The sequence below is a fragment of the Chamaea fasciata genome, unplaced genomic scaffold, assembly GCF_029207755.1.
Source record: "Chamaea fasciata isolate MVZ Bird 193981 ecotype frontalis unplaced genomic scaffold, bChaFas1.0.hap1 SCAF_6, whole genome shotgun sequence".
Taxonomy (NCBI): domain Eukaryota; kingdom Metazoa; phylum Chordata; class Aves; order Passeriformes; family Sylviidae; genus Chamaea; species Chamaea fasciata.
This window is the reverse complement of record NW_027094091.1, coordinates 63,487,588-63,508,695: the sequence shown is the minus strand read 5'-3', so window position 1 is coordinate 63,508,695 and position 21,108 is coordinate 63,487,588. Positions and strand designations below refer to the sequence as shown.

Below are 21,108 nucleotides of genomic sequence, written 5' to 3'. Positions count from 1 at the left end.
TCCTGTTCTGCTGGATAGACGTGTGCATTTCGTCCAAGAAAACTGTTCATTTCTCTGTGCATGTTTGCTCATTACCCTGTCTGCCTTCCCAGCAATCTGTTCTGCTTCCCTCCGAAGTCGCAGGGGAAACCCCGAAATAATAGGAGTCGGCAGAACAAACGCAGGTCCAACCAATATGATTACTACTACATTTCTCCTCTATTCTATGTAAGATGGCAGGTTTTATACACTCTATATTGTTTACACTTTTAGATACATCCTCATTGGTACATGGCACAGGAAAGAATGCAAACACCTATTGTTTAATAAACTGTTTAAGGTAGCTACTATGTCCACACCAATTACTATACTTGTTAACTACTTTGAAACCCTTTGACCCTTGCAACACCTTAAATGAAATTTCTACATATGACACACTCTTGGCACTAATTTCTATCTGCGCCATAACCTCACAGGCCTCAGAGCCATGGCAATATTGCTCAGTCTGGATGATTCAAGTACAGCTCATCTCCTACATCCCTCAGCTGGAGATCAGGCAGAGTGGGTGCCACTTGTGCCTCCTGTCCAGCTGCAAGTGCTTTGCAAGTTGCAAGTTGCTTGTGGAATAGAGTGGGGGCTCTATTCAGCAGAAAAGCAGCACCAGTCTCAACACTTCATGTGCATGGAAACTCAGCACAGCCCTTGCAGAATATATTGGAATACTGTCATCTGGGCAGCATTGTCAGTCCACACTGTGTCTGGAGCAATCAGAACTGGAGAGCTGGTGTTACCTAGCGGCATTTACAGAAAAGGGAATCTACTGCTCTGCATCAAAGAGCTGTGTGCTTCTTCAGAATGGATATCAAGGAAGTAAGTCATAAAATTACACAGAGCTGCCTTAAAAAGCTTGTGTTATACATGGCTTCACACAGATCCATGACATTAAGGCTGGTATCTGAACTAATTTTGTTTCTTGTTTTAATTTTTATGAATGCTGCTAAAATACATTGTATGTTCTTACCTGAATCTCAGTGTCACCCCATAGATGATGCACAAATCTCAGCATGAAGAGGAGTCTGCAAATCAAGTATCTTGATCTGCTTTGTAAAGAAGCCTTTGATTTGTAAATCTTGCTTTTGGCCACATAATTGTCTCAGATATTGCAGTGATTTCCTGGAAGAAGAAACAAGTTAATTCAACACTGTGTATATTTTTTTAAATAATGTCAGACTTAATTCTTAAGGCAAATTTTTTTTAATAAATCATTGTTTCTTCTTTTCTGTGTATTTCAGTTTGCTATTATTATCATCTGTTTTCTTGCAGTCCAAAAATGGTGTGTTTTGTAGATGAGACATTTCAGATTGCTCTTTGGGCACAAGCATCTGGAGTCAAGAAATGACTTAAACCTTACTGCTGTCACAGAGAAACCTGTGAAATCAGCCAAGTATTATTCACTCATGCTTGACAGTACTTGAAATATGAACCTCACTAAACAAATGGCTCTTTTCAAGCCCACTAGAAAGACAAGGTGAAAGAACAAAGGCTGGCCAGTGAGAAGAAAGGAAAAGACACTCAGGAGTGAACTCACAGAAACAATACAAAACCCCCCGCACTTGAAGGAAGCTGATTGTAAATTGACTTCACACAGGTTATCAAAATATTTTTGCCTGGTTTTACAAGTTTAATATTGTTGTAGATTTATTCTTATATAATACATATCATATATAGTCCAACATGGTTTCATACATAGAGGTGTAAAATGTCATTCATATTTGAAGGATATATTCCTCACATCAATTTTGTGATATTTAGGGGGAAAAAAAAAGCATATTTAGTGATAGCTTTCAAAATAGTCTTCTAAGTCTCGTCCTGTCCTTCCTATAATTTTTTCTTCTGTATGAAATCTAATTTGGCTTTCATCAGGGACCTAAAAATGGTCCCCACACTTTGACAAAAGGGAGATTATTGTGCAGCAACTCTGAGATCCCTGATTCTTTCTTTATGTGTTATACTTGTTAGGCTGCACTGTTAAATGAAACAAGCAACAGCTGATAAATAAAATACCCTGAAGCCTTTTTAATTCTCTTGTCAGTATCAGATTGTTACTTAGCAAAAGCGAATCCAACCAAAGCAAATCAACCCTGACCAAAAAAAGCCCAACAACAAAAAATCGTACTACTTGCTCTCACATCTGATTCAGATTTTACAGTTTTAGACTTAATTTTTTTTTAATGTATAACTTTATCTTTCCTTTATGAGTGAAAGTTTTAGCCAGTTTTAAAAAGGCAAAGCAAATATTCAAAAGAATAGAGTGAGAAGACCATGGATAAACCCTCTCAGTCATCGCCAATAATAAAAGTTAGATCCAGGCTATTTCAATCTGGTATCAAAATTTAGAGATGAGAAGCAGAATGATGGGTTTCCATGGTAATCTCCATTTCCTGCCCTATCCCACATGTGCTCTGCTATGTTCAGTTGAGTCTGAGAGTTTGGGTGATCAACTCCTTCCTTCAGAATGGTGTGTACAAAATAAGATGGTTTGTCACACAGATGGGGAGAACATATGAGAGGAGCAGAACCACAAGATGAAGAATTGTGGTGTCCTGGTGAGGCTGCATGGATGCTCTGGTACCTGAAATTCCTCTGGAATAGAATACTAGGATCCTTGCACCCATAGCATGGGCACTCTCCAGCCTCTGCTGCTCTCTTGCCCCCTCTTTCACCATGTTGACTCCAAAGCATCTGCCAGGAGTTTTGGGCTATACATCATTCATCACTTCCTTGAGCTTTTGCCATCTCATTCCAGGCTGATGTAGCTGCCTTTGACTTTATTTTCTGGGCAAAAGCATCTTTTTGTTCAGAAATTTGCACAGTGTGTAACCCAATGGGACCTTAACCTGTAGTCAAGGCTGAAGGGTGCCAGTGCTTCCATGGGGCAATGCCATGCTTCCCTTCTTTTGTGTAGGAAAGCCATTTTCATGAACTTTGATTTACAGCCTTCCTCTTCTACCATTCTTCCTCATTAAAATAAAGTATTTCTAACCTTGAAGTTAGTTAAGGCAGTGAATACATATATATATATATATCAACATATTTCATGTGTGTGTGTGTATGCTTGTATATTGCTGAAGGGGTATAGGCACATATTTCCCTATTGATGTGAAATAATGCCTTAGGCTGCAGATAGATTTTGCACTTTTCATTTATTAAAGTTAATAACAATGACAACCACCCCACCAAATCTTTGTTCCTATGAGTTTATGATCCTCACTTAGTTTTTTCCCCCATAGATTTTCCTGCCTGACCAATGCAGTAATGCCTAACAGCCACAATTATCACACAATCTGGGCAACATCACTTATGATCCTTGGATGTGGTGTCCCTCAGTCACTCTGTACTCCCTGCGACCCACATCTGTCTTCTTCCTCTCCACTGGCTGAATCACAGTATACTCTGATTGGGAACACAAGGAAAAGGGAAACATATCTGCATTTGCTTTTAAGTCTCACAGTTGTCTGAATACAGAAGAAACTTGTGGCAATTTATGCCCTGCTGAAATACAGTTATCTTAACTGATATATAGGGATTACCATAATATTTCCTATTAAGTCAATGTGATTTTCCTCCCATTTCCATAGATAAAAAATGGTAATGCATTATTGCCAGTGACATTGCAGGCGCTGACTTTAGCTGTGAAAATAAAAATCTAGCCATATACATAAATAAAGTTAAGATTGTTACTGTTATATGATGCTGATAGAAGTGTTCAGTGCTTGTGATCCAAGGTTATGCTGAACACACTGAACCTTCCAGAAATCTACTTTAAAGATGCTTGTATTTGAAAATACCCTAACTAGCTCTTCCAATTGCAAAAGTTAGCAGGCATTATCATTAATAGTACTAAGGGAGCCAACAACACAATGAATCAAAACATAGACAGCAAATACTACACAGTGTCTCTCCAGCTTTGTATTTCATGCAGAATGACAAATATACTACTTTAAGTTGGTGCTTAATCATTGTTCATTTTCCTGCATTCCTCACCACAAAGAAAAATTGATAAATTTGTTACCACTCTTCTGGCTGGTTTCTGGAAAATTCTTTCTAGAGTACAAAACCAATATCAGGGACATTATTTTACTTAATTACAGTGTTTTTCAACAGAAAAAGCTAGGATTCTTTTTGTGTCTCAAATTGTTACCTACTAATAGTTTGTCCCTGCAAGCATGCTAAAGTTTTACTTCTGCTCTTCTCTTCCTTCCCCTTTATTTGTGCTTCCAAAACTCTCATCTCATCTCATCTCTTCAGCTGAATTACACTTTGCTGCTCTGTTTATGGGAGGATGAAGATTACAGCAAATTTATTTTATTTCTCAATTTTTTGCCAAATTACATAAATGTCTGTATGTTAAACCTGTTCCATTTCTTGTAGAATGAAGAAATGCTAAAATTCAGAAAGGAAGAGAAAGTATTTTTTCTGACTGAAATTATGTTTTATTTTATGCACGTGGGTGTTCATAATTTGACTCAATAACAGAAAAGACATTAGGACAAATAAGGAGTTTTGCATTTTATAACAATGATTTTTGAAAATAAATTTAATGGTACAGTGGCTGTTACCTGCTGGTCCTGTTGGGAGTAAATTATACAAAGGGACAGAGATGACAATATAAGACTGGCATAGGAAAATATCCTACTCTCCCATGTATTTTCCTTGTAGATTGTACAGCTTTTTGAAGTAGCAAACTGTTCCTCCAAAGAATGTTTCCTTGGTGCTTTATGCCCCTTTCAAAGCAATCTGGCTGCATCAAAGCCTTGCTGTGCTCTGGTGGGGCATTTGGCCATACAAGCCTTCCTAGTGTGCTAACACTGGCGGAGAGATTTTTGTCGACAAAGTAGAAACCAACTTTTTCAGACAAAGTATTAATTTAAGGCAAAAACGCTACTTGATAGTGGTCAGCAAAGAAATAATATGTTTGTGTGATGCTCACAAGCAAGCAGCCACCTCTGGAGGCTCTCTGGGATCTGAGAGGACTTTCTGAATCTGTGTGAGTAGTTTGAAATTGAACTGCAGCCAATGGAAATTGAACGGTATTTTTGTGACGATAGACTTCCCCCTCATATATGTGTATGCTGGGCAGCTTTTATTGTGCTCCATTTTGCAGTTTTACCCACTGCATTGTGTCAAAATGATATTACAGGTTGAATGAAGATAGCGAGTGCCAAGAACAGAAAGGAAGAAAAGAAAATCCTATTTTCCAAATGCAATTTCTGCTTCTTCAGAGCAAATTGGAGCATGAGGACTCATTCTGATGAGAAATAACATATTTAAACTACAGAAGTGGACATTAAATAACTAGAGAATTACATAACCCCCTTTTAGTGTCAGAGTAGAAGTGCAATAGATAGATTCAGGAATGGCACAGCTGCTGGAGGACAGACAGTGATGGTGCTGAAGGCAATCCTGCCCCCAATATATTGCAGCTGTGTTAATTACCAAAGAGTGGGAACATCCTTGTCCTCACAGCCATGGGTGTGCTAAAGAGTGAGTGAGCTGATATGGGGTCATTTGGGGTCTGTTTGCCATGCTGTAAGGAGAGAGGGATAGGAGGTTGTGTGAGGGACAGACAGGGGTAGGTGGATGTGCTGGGGAAAGGAGGGAGCCAGCTGGAACTGCAGAAGGAAGAGAGAAGAAGGAGAGAAAGAGCCAGAGCTGTGTGGAGCTGCCCATGGAAGGCTACAGAGAAAAGGTATGAGTGACTTTTAGATAACAAGGTGCTGATGCTTGAAGCCTTCTTCAGTGTCAGTTGTACTTCCTCCATCATGCAGCCAAACGTTCCTTCTCCATTTATTTGCCAAAGTGATGTGGATTTATCATTGTCCTTCTGCTTTTTCCTATCCCTGCTTATACAAAGTGTTTAAACCTTATATTTGAGGAAGGTGTGGCCCAATGCTGGATGAGAATACCTAAGTAATTGTTGAAGCTTAAATACTTCATTCTACATTAGCAAATTTCAAAAGATTCTCTAAGAGCATGTGTTTTGTGATCAAATAGACTACTTGTGTCTTGTATAACCTACATAATTTCATTATCTCAGAAATTATGCTTATTTCATTCCTTTAGCAACAGCATAGCTGCTTTGAATTTTCACATGTTAATGATGGTCCCTTTGGAGAAAAGCAGACAGTTCAGATTAAATTACATGAAAACACACTTTTACTCTTGATTTTATTTTCTTATGCTTATTTGTTTACTTGCCTTTTGTGTTTATTTGTGAAAGAATAGTGATGTAATCACATACTGTTTAAAAGGCATGTAATACAGCTTCATGACTGTTCTGAAAGTGCTGCTTCAAATTACTTGAGTTTTACTATTGGTTTCTTAATTTTCTGTACAGAAGTGAGCAAAGGGAGGCCGTACCAATCAAAGTAGAAGTCCGTCAGACTTTTGTGGAAAGAAACTAGAGTAAAAGAAAAACCAAAAGAAACACTCAGAACCTCTCTCATTGCATCCCTTAGCTCCTTCCCAACTTTTTTTCCAGATGACATGTAACAAGAGAGTAATTCCTTCTTAGTAAAATGTTTATAGAAGCAGGTTTGTTCATAGTTTTTTTTTTTAACTTCTATTGACCCTCCTTGACCCCTCCAATAAACCCACCCAGTTGACCCTTCCAATACATAAACCAGAGTTAGATTAGGAAATAAAATAAACTTTTTTTTTCTGTCATAATTTTATAGAAATCAAAGTATTTACAAGGAATGTGAGCAACACTTAGGTGATGAAAATTTTCCTGTCTCTTTTTTGCATTTTAATCTACACATATATTTAATCAAATCACAAGTAATAGCAAATTAATTAATTAGCAAAAAATCTTAATTTAAAAGAGCTGAATATGACCCTAAACAAAAAGTTCTGATTCAAAAAAACTGATGTGTTGTCACCTATAAGAATACTTAATGAATGTGTAAGCATACTCTCTGTATATTGAATACATAAGAATATTTTTTCAGGTTTGTCCAAGCCAGCATTCAAGAAAATAAGTCTTTTTTAATTAAGTATATCCTCAAATATGTGGCAATATCAAATTGTACAAACTAGAGATAAAACATAAATAGAGGAGATTACTAATGAAGAGGAAATTTAATGAACCCGGTTTTATTCCTGATTGCTGAGGAATCTTTTTTTTTTTTTTTGGATGTGTGATGGAGGGATTCAGGTGAGCTGAAGAGCAATTGCCTGCCTGGGTGACCCCCATTTCTGCAGGGGGCACAAACGAACTATGGGTTAGGGATTTGAGATGAGGCTTCAGCAAAGAGTGATGCAAGTCTGTAATGATGTGCAAGTTTCAAAAAAAGATTACCTGGCTGACTTTGAGAGCTGTAGGAAGTTGGCATTGGTGTTTTGGTGCTTATAAAACTGCTGCTGATGGGATATGAGGTAAGGAGGCAGTGGAACTCACATCCATCTGGCTAATTTTATGGGAAATCAGCACTGGATGTTCTTGGGTTTTTTTTTAATGAAATCATAATTTTATTGAAAATAACTGTATTTACTAATGCACATCAATTTTTTCAAAACATATCTTATTACAAAATCAAATAAGTCCATGAATACCCACAGTCAATTCAGTTACCATAAATCACTTTAAGCTACGAGTTAGATTTTTGTTTACCCATATTGCTTTCAGTAGTACCTCACTGATGATGGTAGGGAGCACCTGGCAATTCCAGAGGGTTTTCCTGTCAGAGGAAAGGCAGGCAGAAAGAATATTGTTAAAGAAGAAGGAGGCAATGAGATAAGGGATTTCATGGTGTGGGATGTTTTTTATTGTTTTTAGCAGGCTCTCTCTAAAGTGAAGTACAGGGGAAATGAAAAAGTAAATGGAACTGATCTATGATGGAGACCTTGAGGCATTTTGTTCTGATTAGGAGTTAAAATCCCAAGGTGATGAAATTGTTAGAGGGAGAGTGATGTGGAGGGTTGGTGGCCTCGGTGAGAAAGCAGCCTTTAGTGCTGTGTGGGGGTGTGACTGAGTGGAAGGCTTCAGGTAATTTTGGTAGATGCATGTTCTAACTCAGCTTTGAAATACTATTTTATTTGAATTACGTAAAATACTTTGTCATCCTAACTCCTAAGAGCAGCAATGAGATCCTTAGTGTGGGTTGGCTATTGCAGCTCACTGGACTAGATCAAATGTGGCTTCTAGTCCAAAAAGCCACAGTGAGGAACAGTTCTTATCTGACTGTAGGTATTTTCAGTAAATTTCAGTGCTGGTGCTATTCAGGATTTCCATTCAGTGATATAATTGCTACAAGCATTTGCAAAGGGAACTGAGGTGATGTACTGCAATGATAATCTAAATTAATTAGATGGGATTTCTTAGATGAGCTTATTGGAAAATCTCTTTAAATGCTGCCAAATGTTAAGCTTGATGTGTAGGAATACAGAAAGTAGTTTGTGTTTATGAGGGAAAGCTGCCTGGTCTAAAATAAAGATCCTTTGGAGAAGAACTTGATGGAAATTCAAGAAAAAAATTACAGAAATTTTGATCCTCTGATGTGATGCTTTGAGTAAAGCAGTGTTTATACTTGATTACTGAAAATCAGGAAAATGAAGCAGGAGTTAAATCTTGAAATTTGTAGTGAAATCACAGTCAGTTCTTATGCTGATTTAATGCTAAAGATAAACTGGAAGACAAGGAAGAACAAAGTGGAATTTCAAGGGTATTTTGTGAACTATAATACAAACATAACAACAACAACAGTAGCTAGTTTTTCAAGTGGAACTAATTTTTAATTCAGTAATAGTTTGATACTACTTATTTTACATCATGTAACTGAGTTTTGGATTTTTTTGTTTGTTTGTTTTCTTTGTATCCCCTAAAAGTGAGTGTACTTTGGGTGGAACTTTTTTAGCACTTATACTATGTGCATACATATACTCTTAGATTACAAATTCACTGTCTGATGTACACCTGTCCCTACAGTATATGAGATTAGAAAGTGGTGGCATTCGAGGATAGAGTAGAGAACAGCAGATTACATGGAAGGTAGTTCAATGTCTTGGGAACATTTTGTAATCATTATGCTCATTTTGAAGAAGGAGGCTCACTTCAAACCAGTTTAGGCAGCTTGATATACACACCTCTGAATTCCACATTATAATGCCAGTTTGATGCAGACACATAGAACAGTGTAGCCTGGAATTAAGTTTTAGCACAGTCTGGAATGTACTCCCTCTAAACCCTCAGGAGTACTACTTGCCTGAGAAGATGCAACATAAATTCAGTGAATATTTCCCATTGTATTCTTTCCAGAAATATGTAAAATTCTCCCACAAAAACGAATGGCTTAGTCTATACTATATCTATAATGCTATAATAGTTTTATTAAGGGCAAAAATTAAGAAGCTAGCTCAGGTAAAATTTCTTTGTCTATACAAAGAACTCAACTATTATAAATCAATCCCACATTAAGACTCCCTGGAGTTTCACAGCATAGCCAGCATGTTTTCAGTGTTTTGGCTAAGAAGACTTGCAGTCTACCTGTACTAACTGAGAGCAAACATTACATTTTGGAAGAGTATAACTTGGCACTTCATCTTGCTCTGTGTTGTATATGCTTTCTAGATTCTGTTGTTTATGCTGAAAATCATTCTTACTGTTTCAATTGCCTCTGTAAAGTCTGGCTTTCTTTGCACTTGAAGAGTAAAGATTTTGTGGCACACTCAAGGGATCTGTTTTAGCATCAGAAAAAGCTGTGTGTAGGTGGTTTTTGTGCCTGCTGGAGAGCAGGTAGAATACAACTATGTATGCTTGATGGTCCATTTACTTTCCCTCAGCCTCCTCTTATGTAAGGTAATTGCATATTGTCAGCCTTGCAATCTCTTGTCCCTTTGACAAGGATAATCATGGAAGTGTGAATGTGATCAAGCTTTCCCTTGTAAGATAAAGAATTGAGGAGCAGACTGAGTGAAGGCCAGCAGGGAGAGATCTGGGATAGTGACTGAGGATGTTTGCTGGGAAGCAGGACTTAACTGACTGAACTGTGTCCTTACCCCATTAAAAAAGGGATGATTTCCAAATCTGTGATTTTATGTAGTCCACACCACCCACAGTATGACCTGTTGTTGTAGTTCTTTGCATTGCATCTGTGCTTTCAACTTGAGAGGCCTTTCAGCATCCACCTCACAGCTTCAGCTGTGCTTCCAGAAAAGCATTGTCAGAAATACATTTATCAGATGTCTCTTTGGAGTTTAAAGGCTTTCCTTTTGCTCTTTGACTAGAATTGGAGAGGGGAAAAAATGCTAAGCAGGGCCACTCTTCAAAAGAATCCAAGCGTGTGTAAAGGTTATTTTTTTTTTTAATCTTTTGCTAAAGAAAAGGGAGCGCCACAGCTAAATGAGCTTTTGAATTGATGTAAAAGAAAAATACAATGCTTATCTTACCTCCTCCCACGTGGCTACTAAGGTAGGAGGGAAAGTCAGGATACAGTGTGCATCGAGTTCATGGTTTTGCTAATTGTCAGCAGAATCTAGCTTCTGGGTGTTCTTGAACGAAAAAAAGGGAACATTATATCTGAAAGCTTTCAATATGAATTTTAACAGTAGTAGTATTTGTGATGGACACACCGTGCATTCTATAACTATCCTGACTGTAAAGCTATTTTAATTGCTGATTAACCATTTTATTACAAAAGAACAAAAAGATCAATCTATTTATTGATGCATTTCAAACATATCATTTCAATGTGTCTTGGAAGTACTCTTGTACAGATATATTTTGGTGTGCTTTTAAAATCATGACCTTAAAATTTATGGCTTCTAACACTTTAGTTTTGTGAGGTGTCAATAGGCAGATACAGTAGAAGGTCAGATAACTTTTTTCTTCGAAGAACATAATCAGAAGAGTGAATATATTTAGTTATTAGCTAGGAGGTACAAAACACCTGAGGAAAGCAGTGGTACTTGTTTTCTATCTTGAATTTGATAACTGAAATTTTAGCTGTGTCTAAAATATCTGCATAGTTATTCTGGAGTATATCTAATACTAAGTGCTTATTTTTCTGTTTAATAAACAGTCGTCCAAATTCATAATTTAATCAGTCTTTAAATTCCCCAAGTTTAAAAAATGTATTTCTTATACCTTTGATGGTTTGCAGCATGTGAGGAGAAAGTTGCGTCTGAACTGAATAACAAACCGTTTGAGCCTGTGGGAGAACAATGATTTGGGTTTGTTTTTCTTCGTGGAAGCACCTATTAATAGGAGTTCCATAGGAACAGTTCTTTTGTCTTTAATTGTCAGTTATTTTAGACAAAAAGATTTTATACTTGCACCAAGAAATTTCTGGCCTTTGCTGTCCTGTAAGTTCATAAACTGCCTAGTAGTTGTTAGAATCGTTAAAGATCATAACACCCAGATGATATTTGTAGATTTTAATTTGCAGACGTGTTCTGTAACTCATGTGAGCAGCAATACGATAACAATGATATAGGAGCTGGGACAGTTCTTGCTGTTTGTTTCTTTTCAGAAGAGAATTTGGCTATGTATCACCAGTGGCAACCTTGAGATCAAGTTTGTATTAAGAGGATTATCAAGTGCACTGCCCACTTTGCTCCTCCCACCACTAAAATTGATACTAGTGAGGAGGTAAAAAATCAGGCTCCTACAGTTCTGACATTTTCTGGAAGCAGAAGGATCAAAATTATTTGGGTCACTTCTTTGGCTAAGATCACTATTTCTTAGAGATTCTCAAACAATTGATCTGAAAAACAGCTGCCCTGAGCACTGTTGGTGTTGGAAATAGGGATGATGAATGACTTCAGTTACATAGCCAAATTTCTTACCCAGGCATGAAGAAAGTAGAATGCTTATTTCTTATCCTACCCCCTCCTATTTCTACCTTATTTCTTCTATGCAAACTTTAATTTAGCCTTTGCATTAAGTTATTCACTTGCAGTCAGCTTGTATGTTACTTTTAAGATACTAAAGGATTATTTTTGCAAAATTTTAAAGGAGGAGAAATTGCATGTGCTATTTTTTTAGCTTCAATTTTGTATGCTGTGCGTTTATCTCAAATATATAAATTCACTAGATTGAAGGTATTTTTGAACAAATTATCAAGTTTGAGTAAAATCAGATTAGATCCTTGGAGGAAAAGAATAACTAATAAATGCCAGCTTGTGTCAGAACCATGAGTTTTCATCCTGAAGACTGACATTTAACATCCAGTGCATTGTATCCTGGAAAATATCATGATTCCAAGGCTTTTTCCTGGCCTAATCCTCCTTGGACTATGGGACTAGCAATGCTCTTTGTGTCGAGGGAGGAAGTAATGATTTTCTTCAGACACTACAAGATGTTATTTTGCTATTATAATCTTGATAAACAGCGTGATCCAGTTGTCGTGGCCCTATGGGTTAGTCCAATTTTGGGATCTCTGGAGAGTTTTTGAACTTACCCTAAAGAGTAGGGCCTGATCAAGAATCCTGAAACAGTAGTGGTTGAGTGCAAGGTGTCAGTTGTAAATGTTTACAAGGAGGATCTTTCCTTGTTGATGATAAACCACTCCATGATTAATCACACAAACATACCCTAGCAAGTGGAATAGAAAAGAAAAAGTGAAGAATTTTTCATGTCTGTGTGTTTTCTGGTTTTTATTTTCTTTAAAATTAGTACTTTGTGTGTTTGATCAAAGGTCTTAAAGTTGCAGTCAAGCCACCTTCAATTTCTGCTGAAATATTCATATAATTTGGGCACTAAGAAGGTAATGTGGAGTTTGAGTTTGAACTATGCCCAGTCAGCCTAATTTCTTCCTGCACTGGGGTAATGAGCTCTGCAGAAAAAAAGAGAAACTATAAAGTTTAGAGTGCTTTGTGTGATATTCTCATAAGCCTGTTAGGGAAACTATGTATGGGTAAGTTCAGAAGTAATTGGGGGAAACCTAGTCTGAGACTATTTATCTGTCAAATTCAAAGATACATAGGGTGTGATTTTCATGGGCCTTTCCTAAATTCAGTCCTGTTCAATAGCTTTCATTAATAATGTGTAAGCTCAGTGATTTTTCTATTCTGCTAAAGTACTGGGTACTGCTGTTGTAGGACAAATGGCAGGTACAGACAGAATAGCTGCAGTGCTGAAGTGTCCTGAAAGGAATATTATGTGAACTGACTACAATTTAAGTAGGAGGTAGTTCCAGCTGAGTTTCTACTGATCAGATGGGAGTCTGAATAGCTAGTGAGGTAGATCTGCAGGGAAGAGCAGTGGGCTGCAGGCTGAGCATAAGAGTTGCCTTAACAAATATGGTCTTAAAATGTAAACCTCTGAGTGGAAGCAGTGAACAGGATGCCATCCATCTCTCAAGTAATCCTTCTTGTCCATACATTTTATCCAGCAGTGTATTCAGGTTTGGACAGGACACTTTCATTTAATTCTGTCTATTTAGACTGTTTTCTTTATCCTTTTTTCTCCTTTTCCTCTCTTTCCTTATACCTACTGTATGCAAAATCTATGGGTCTGCTGAGTCCAGAGAAAATGAGCCTTGGATGACACAAAGTAATTGCAAATCCTTTTCTCTCTTGCAAGATTTTGCATTAGGAGTAAGCCTGATATATAGCATGTAGGTTTTGTGAAGTCTTTTTATTAAATGTATAGCAAAGCACTCCTTTAAAAGATCATTGCATCCACTTTTTCACAACCTTTGATAAGATAAAGCAGGCAATAATTTTGATATTTGGTTCCTCTTTTTTTTCCATTAGGAGCTTCTATTCCCTGTGTCATCTTTTTCTGTAATTAAATGACATACAATTTTGAGTCTTCATTTAGCTGCTGTTATTAAAATCTGAGACCATTCCACTGGAATGTTATTTCTGTTGAGTTGTTTATATGCTTTTTACAGTAACTGAAGCATGGGAGCCTGAGCCTGTTTAACTGTGCTAGGTCAAAGTATGTACAGCTTCTAGATATGCAGATTTTTAGCAAGTCTTGGAACAACTTTGTCCACCCATTCACATATCTTCTGCTAGATAAAATGCCAAATAAATTTGCAGCTGCTCTTTCTCCAGCAACTCTCTTGATCATAGAAATTCTTTCAAAGTAAATGGTCTGAATGTCTATGGCACTTTACAATGATAAAGTGTCTAATGTCTATATCACACCTAATTTCAAGTTTCCAGAAGACTTTTGCATGACTCACAATGTGACTGGAGTCTGGGAGTTACTGTCTTAAAAATAAAAAAAAATAAAACAGTAAAAAAGAGATTCTGTAAACTGTGCTGAAATACTAATATAAAGCTGATACCCGAGTATTCCATTCACATTTGGAGAAAGGGGATTGGTAGAAATTATGAAAATGAAAGGATAGTAAATGAGGAATGATGAAGAGAGAGGTCTAAAGGAGAATTTTTTTTTGGATTTACAGGTCTGCTTTCTTTGATCTTGTTTTAGTATCTGTGTCTTCCCTGCTAAATTTGTGTCAGATCTGGATAACAAAAAGGCAGTTCTTGTAAGAAAGTATTTTTAAACTTTAAGTTAAGAGCACTACAGACCGAATCCTGGCTTGAGACTAATACAGTGCCATTAACATCAAAAAGGCAACACTGATTTGCATGAGTTATGTGTCTGACCTTTTGTTCTTGAGAAACTTTAGAATGGTTTACAATTTAATATCATACATAGTTGTTTTTCAAACCAATTTAATTTTAAATGTTTCTGTGATAAAGATAACTTTGCTTTCAACTGTCATGAAAGTCTAAACTGAAGCAAAGCATAACATAATCAAAATACTTCAAAAATGCAGCTCATTTATTAGGTAAATTCTGACTTATCAAGTGTCCTTGAGTTTCTGAGTTGCCTCTGATCTTACATCAAAAATTCTCCTTGTGCCTTCTCCAAGCTCATTATTGCTCATTAAGGGTTAAGATTTTGACATTGGAAGTAAATGCCAGATTTTTGAAAAGCAATAGAGTTTTTCCTCTTAGAAATCATGATTTTCAGGCAACAATGTTAATTCAGGCTTCGGAAGAGGGCAGATGCGAACAGCCATCAGGGATATGGGCAAATAAGTTTCAATTACAAAAATTAACAGAAGAAACCTAAACCTGCTCATGCTTTGAAACTGTTTTCTCTGGGATCCTCTCATGCTTGGGGAAAGCAGTTGATGTGGTGTTTTGAGCTTTGTCACTTAAGACTGAATCCAGTAAGCCCAAGAAAATCCGGACTGTGGTGCATTTGTAGTAAAATTCATTTCACTGGAAGCAAGCATGTAAAAAAACTCTCCAAAGTTAATACTGTTTCACTGTGAGAAATTCCTAGTCAAAAACAATGAGAAGCAGCTTGTGAGTAAAAATATGTGGCCAACATCTACTGTGCCCAAAATGAAAAGAGAAATCCTAGGATATTGCTTCAACTGAGATTACAGCATCTCAACATAATGGAGCTTAGCTGTATGCTGAGAGGACAGGTTACTTCTACCCCTTCATTTAGGTGTCAAGAGCAGCAATGGCTTTATGTAATTTGTCTAAAAATAAATTCTGACTTGGATTTCTGCTTAGGGGGGAAATGATTTTATGGCTCTGTGAAGATATAAAAACACAGAACTTTGAAAGCTAACTGTGTTCCAAACATTCCCTGGAGCTGTGGGTGGCACCTTACACATCTTTCTCCAGTGATGCAGAGGCTGCCAGGCTGTGCTTGCTGGGGGGAACCTGAAGATTGCAAAACTGACTGTAGTGTGTATTGCACATGGACTGTGGTTACAGGTTGAGGAAGCCTGAAAATAACCTTTCTTTAAACAAAACTTGAATTCTGTTTCTAGCTTTGCATTCATCCTTGTCATCTGAGGTATGTTTTCATGTGAGGTTTTAATAAAATTTTACATATATATCTGTGTATAGACACATCTTCCCAAAAATTGATGCACTTCTGTAAATATAACTTAATATGTAAATTTATCTTATTTACTGAGATTTACATTGGTGTGCCAGGACAGCATTACTGACCCTACAGGGAGCCTGAGTAATTTTTCTTCCATTGACTACCTGTTGCAAGTGTTTGAAAAAGCTTTATTTATTTTTATATAGAACTCTGTGACAAATAGTTTTCCAGATGTGTTCATACAGCTATTGTGACAGTCCAGGTGCTTTCTGAGTGGGATGGGGTTGGTTTGTTTGTTTTTGATGTTTTTCCAAGAGGTGTTTCTGTTTGCAGTTTGTGTTGCTGTAGTACTGCTGAACATTAATTAGTATTGCTTGAGTAAAGAAGAGCAAGGGTTTATACTGCTGATGAAAGTGATGCTAAATGTGTAATATCTCTTGAATATAATGTGTGTACTGCTTTTAAATCAAGACATAAGCATGTAGCCTCTGTGCCATAAAAGGAGATACAGGAGGAGTCAAAACTAAACAGTTGTCTGAATGGAAGAGGGAGACATGAGAGGGAACTACTGGCTGGACCACCTGAAGACCAAAATCTGCTTCAAAGAAGGATAATAAGATGTCATCTATTTCTCAGAAACCTTGGATTAAATACATTTCCTAGCAGAAACACTTAAGAGTTATAATCGAAATATGTTGTGAGATACTAGCATTAAAATCATGTGTTGCTCAATTTAAGAGCAATTTGTGTTGTCCTGTCCTAAACTGAAACACTGCAGGTTTTGATGAATTACTCTTTTCCACTCCCATAATCCTCCTCTTCCCCCAAAAAAGAAAATTCACAGGATTTCTGTACCATTTACTGCTGGTCTGCAGTCCAAACTCTTCTGGTCCAGCTCACAGCCAAGCCTGCTTGCAGCCTTGGCAAGTTTATCATGCCTCTAGTCCCCTGGATACCTCCTTTCTCTCAGGGACCTAGATGGAATTTTCCTATGCTAACTTTTTCTTTTTTCTTATCTTTTTCTGGCTGCAGCCTAGTGGTGAATTATGAAGTACCAGGTTTTAGTAGGAGCCTTAAAAAGAGAGACGCAGGAAAAGGCAGTTTCCACCCAACTTTGCAACTTCCCTACGGACTAAAATATATTCCTCTCTTTGCTCTTTTCCAAGAAAATAATTTATGTTTATTTCCTTTTTCCTTTTTCCATCTTTTCTATTATAGCTATTTCCAAGGTGCACTCTAATTGATCCCACTAATAACTATTGTGATACCAAAAAAAACCCTACCAAATTTCTGTTTATGTACCAAGTGATGCAGTATGTTATTTGGTGGTGGTGTCATTACTATCCCCATTTGGGTGAAAGGAGGGAAATGTGCTTTAATAATTTTAGGAATCCCAATGAAGTTTAGACATCAGGTGTTCTGCTTATCCCTAATTTCCTGTTTTTGGGAAAATGACACTTGGAAAGAAAAATGTCCTTAAACTAGCAAGAGGTTAAAAAGCAAGAGCCGCCATCACCTTTAAATGATGTAAAAAATCATTTATACTATTTCTATGTATATATACACTGGAGGTTAATTAAAGCAGCCTTTTCTTTTCTTGGTAAAAATATCCCAATCATGTAAAGCAACATCTGGAATTTTATCTTGATCTAAGGTTTTGAGTGAGTGAAAAAATTATTCATTATATATGAGATGGGAAGAAAAGTACTTGGTTTGGTTTTTTTTTCCAAGATGTTCCAAGCTCTTCTCAAGGGCTGTATCTTGAATTTAAATGGACATAACATTCCTTTTCATCTTTTCCTCCTCTTCATTGATAGTCATTTCCTGCATTCTTTACATGTAAAACTTGTCTTAAATGTCATTCAAGGTATTTTCTTAATTATAACTCTTTTCTACAGCTCCTTGGGTAATTCCAGGCTATTGCCTTTCAACACTTATTGGATACTGGCAGAGGCAACATATTCAGGTCATATGAGTTTATTCAGTACAAGACGATTTTTGAGTGAGAATGCTCAAGTGGGTAGCTTAATTTTAACATGAACTGCCAGTAGCAGTAGAAAATAAGTTTCGCAGTGAATTGTGGTTTATTTTAGTCTACTAAAATCTTTATTTATAATTTAAAATTAACTCTATGACCAAAATAATCCATTGCTGCTGTTAGATGACTAACTCAAGAAATACATTTTCTACACTTTCAGCTTTCAAGTCAAAAAATGTTTCATATGTAATTATTCCAGCCAACAAAGTATGGTAGATGTAAGTTTTTAAATTAATTTACACCCGTTAGAATCAGTAAACTTTAAGTTTGTTCCTTCAGGGCATGGACATATGGAGTGAGATGGCTAAATGTATCTAACTCATGGAAGCAATCTTATGGATGACATACCTGAGCTCCAGAAAGGATGCGGTCTTTTTGTTGGTTTGATTTTGACTTTGTCATCTGAGGAAGTCTCCAAGTGAACTGTTGGTTATGTAGCTGCAGAGATGTGGTGCCACTCCACTTTGTTTCAGAGAAGAGATGAGAATCTTGTTTGCTGTAAGTGGGGAAATTCTCAAACCCTGCAAAGTTGCTGCTGTAGCAAAATTCTCTTCCCTTTCTCCAGAGAAACCTGCATCAAGAGATCTGTAAAAGAGGAAGGCATGAGCACAGCCTATGCTAGCTACAGCCCCAGGGTCCACTTCTGTACCCTTGTTCTCTCCTTATGTATGTGTGTGCGCATATATATATTTAAGGCAGGGCTGATCAATCAATATACTTAAAACTTTCCTTTAAAGACTTCTGATTCAGTTATGTCCTCAAATATCAGCCATGGCCCTCAGCCCTCAAAGCAAACAACCAAGATAAAATGGAAAGAGGTAGTTTTTGGTGCTAAAGCTGCCGATGTCTTTTCAACACAAGAGTATTTCAGTTGTGATTTTGCAACCAAACTGCAGCTCCTTCAGTGCATGCTGCTATGGCAGAAAGGATTTCTCCTACTTTTTTCAGCCCTTCTTGTTAATAACAGGCAGAAAATCTTCCTAAAAACCAAACCAAAATACATATGCTTCCATCTGGCTGAAAGCTCTGCAGGGCTCTTGCATTATTTCAGGAGCTGGGGTTGGTAGGAAGTCTGTGACGGATTGGCTCATAGGTTTTGCTCTCTTTGGAGCTTCCATGCTTTCTTTTTTCTTTTTTTTTCTTTTTTTTTTTTTTTAGGGATTCCCGTGTGCTCAGATGCCTTAGACAGGCACTGCTGAAACCATAGGACTGCTATCCTCTGGTGAAGCACAGAGCCCTGAAACGGAATGTGGATTGTGTCTTTTTTTAAGGGTTTTCATTGTTTTGGAGAGTGTGCGACTTTTTGTATTGTTATATGTTGTGGTTTAACTCCAGCTGGCAACTAAGCAGCAAGCAGCTGCTTGCTCCCACCCCTCACCCACTGGGGAAGAAAATAACTGGGGGAAAAGAAGTAAACCTGATGAGTTGGGATATAAACAATTCAATAACTGAAACAAAACAAAATATAATAATGGTAATTAAATGGCAATTTTAGTAGTGAAAGCAAGAGAGCAGGAGGAATAAAACCCATGAGAAACAACCTTTTTTCTCATTTTTCTCAAAACACACTAGCTCACCACACACTGACTGATGCCCAACCTATCCCCAAGAAGCAATCAGCTTCTCCCAGCCAGCTCCGCCCCGGTTTATATCCTGGGAATGACATTCCATATTATAGCATGTCTCTTTGGCTTGTTTGGGTCAGCTGTCCTGGCCATGCTTCCTCCCAGCTTCTTGTGTACCTCCTTCCTGGCAGAGCATGGGATGCTGAAATGTCCTTCAGTAGCAAGAGCTACTGAAACATCAGTGGGTTGCCAATATTGTTCTCATATTGAATCCAAAACACAGCACTGCACCAGGTATTAGAAAGAAAATTACCTGTATCCCGCCTGAAATGAGGGTATTTTGTTGCTTTGAGGATTTTTTTGCCTTTCATCTGTGTTTCTGGGTGATTCTAGGGGTTTGTGACTAAGCAGTTGGGGGGGGGGGGGAATAGGTGAATGAAAGCAAGTTCTGGAAGTAAGAGTTGCATAATAGGAAAGTGATTGCCCAGGAAAAGATGAGGGTGCTGGTCAGGAAGGTTGGGCAAGAGGGAGGGAAGGAGAAGGAGACCAGAATGAAATGGTGTAAAATTAAAACAGGTTGAAATAAGATTCACTGAGACTACAGGGTCTAAGCAATAGCCTTAGGTATGCCACAGAGCAGAACATCAGTGTTGCTAATGTAACTCATCTTCCACTAAAATGTGCCTACTGCCACTCAACTCCCCATAAAGTCCTTCTACAAGGCGGCTAAAACCACTTTGAACTGTTTCTAGGGGAAAAAAAATTAAAAGGTTTATTATTTAATAAATGGAAGGGCACACTATGCCCGGGTGTTCTGGATTTATGTATGTAAGTATCAAACACCATTGTAATGGATGTAATAACAACCCAGAGCAGTTCACTTTATTCTAAACCAGACTAAATTTTCCAGCTGGTTTGATTTAGGTTTGTTCCTTGGGTTTGCCTCTTTTCACTAGATTATCTGTTTATGATATGCAGTAAAATGCAAGTGGCATTATGGCAATACAAGCAACATAATGCTGTGTTGTAGCTGTCTCTGCAGCATTTGGAGAAGCTCCAAAGTGTTGCCAAACAGCCTTTTCTGGCTAGGAAATGGAACATCTCTTTGAAAAAAAAAAATAAATAATACCTCTAGCTTTGATTCTAAAAAGTGTGGAGGAAGGTTATTCCACTATCTCTTCTTATAATATCTAGCATTCCACATATAAATATAATTTATTACTTATTATTGATTAGCAAATGATGCCTTAAGTTTTAGCTTTCTTGTTTTTCAGATTCTGTGCTGCCTGAGGGTGTAGTTCTGAGCCTCATATTATGTGTTAGTCAGCTCTCTTCACAGAGTAGATAGACAAAAGAAATCCTTTTCCTGCTGAAGACCAAGGACAACTTTCAGGCCCAAAAGCATAAATAATGGTAGACTGAAGGGAGGAACAAGAAGGATGAGACCTCACAACCGGAAGCTGTAATTGGGCAATTAAACCCCAATATGAAAATGGCCCAAAACTTATAAAAGTGTGAGACCTTGTGACCAGTCATCCATTTAGTGACCATTTTAAGTACACCTTGAGTGTAGCCCTGGTCAGGCCCTGTCCTGCCCAAGGTGTACCCTGAAGGCCATTCAATAAATATCTACTTTATTTCCTTAGCTCTGTTCA

General features: G+C 37.4%; 1 protein-coding gene across 5 annotated transcripts in view; it reads left to right on the top strand.

Annotated features, from left to right (window-relative positions):
• Positions 1–21,108, top strand: part of LOC136291491 (uncharacterized) — a 113,472-nt gene that overhangs the window by 32,032 nt on the left and 60,332 nt on the right. For 2 of the 5 annotated variants that reach the window (XM_066186641.1, XM_066186640.1), the window contains exon 1: positions 5,515–5,728. The exons of 1 other annotated variant lie outside the window; for it this stretch is intronic. The gene's annotated coding sequence lies outside the window, so the exon portion shown is untranslated. Of the gene's footprint in view, positions 1–5,513; positions 5,729–21,108 lie in introns of those variants that run through there. 2 more of the 5 variants (XM_066186643.1, XM_066186644.1) reach the window with 2 other exon arrangements.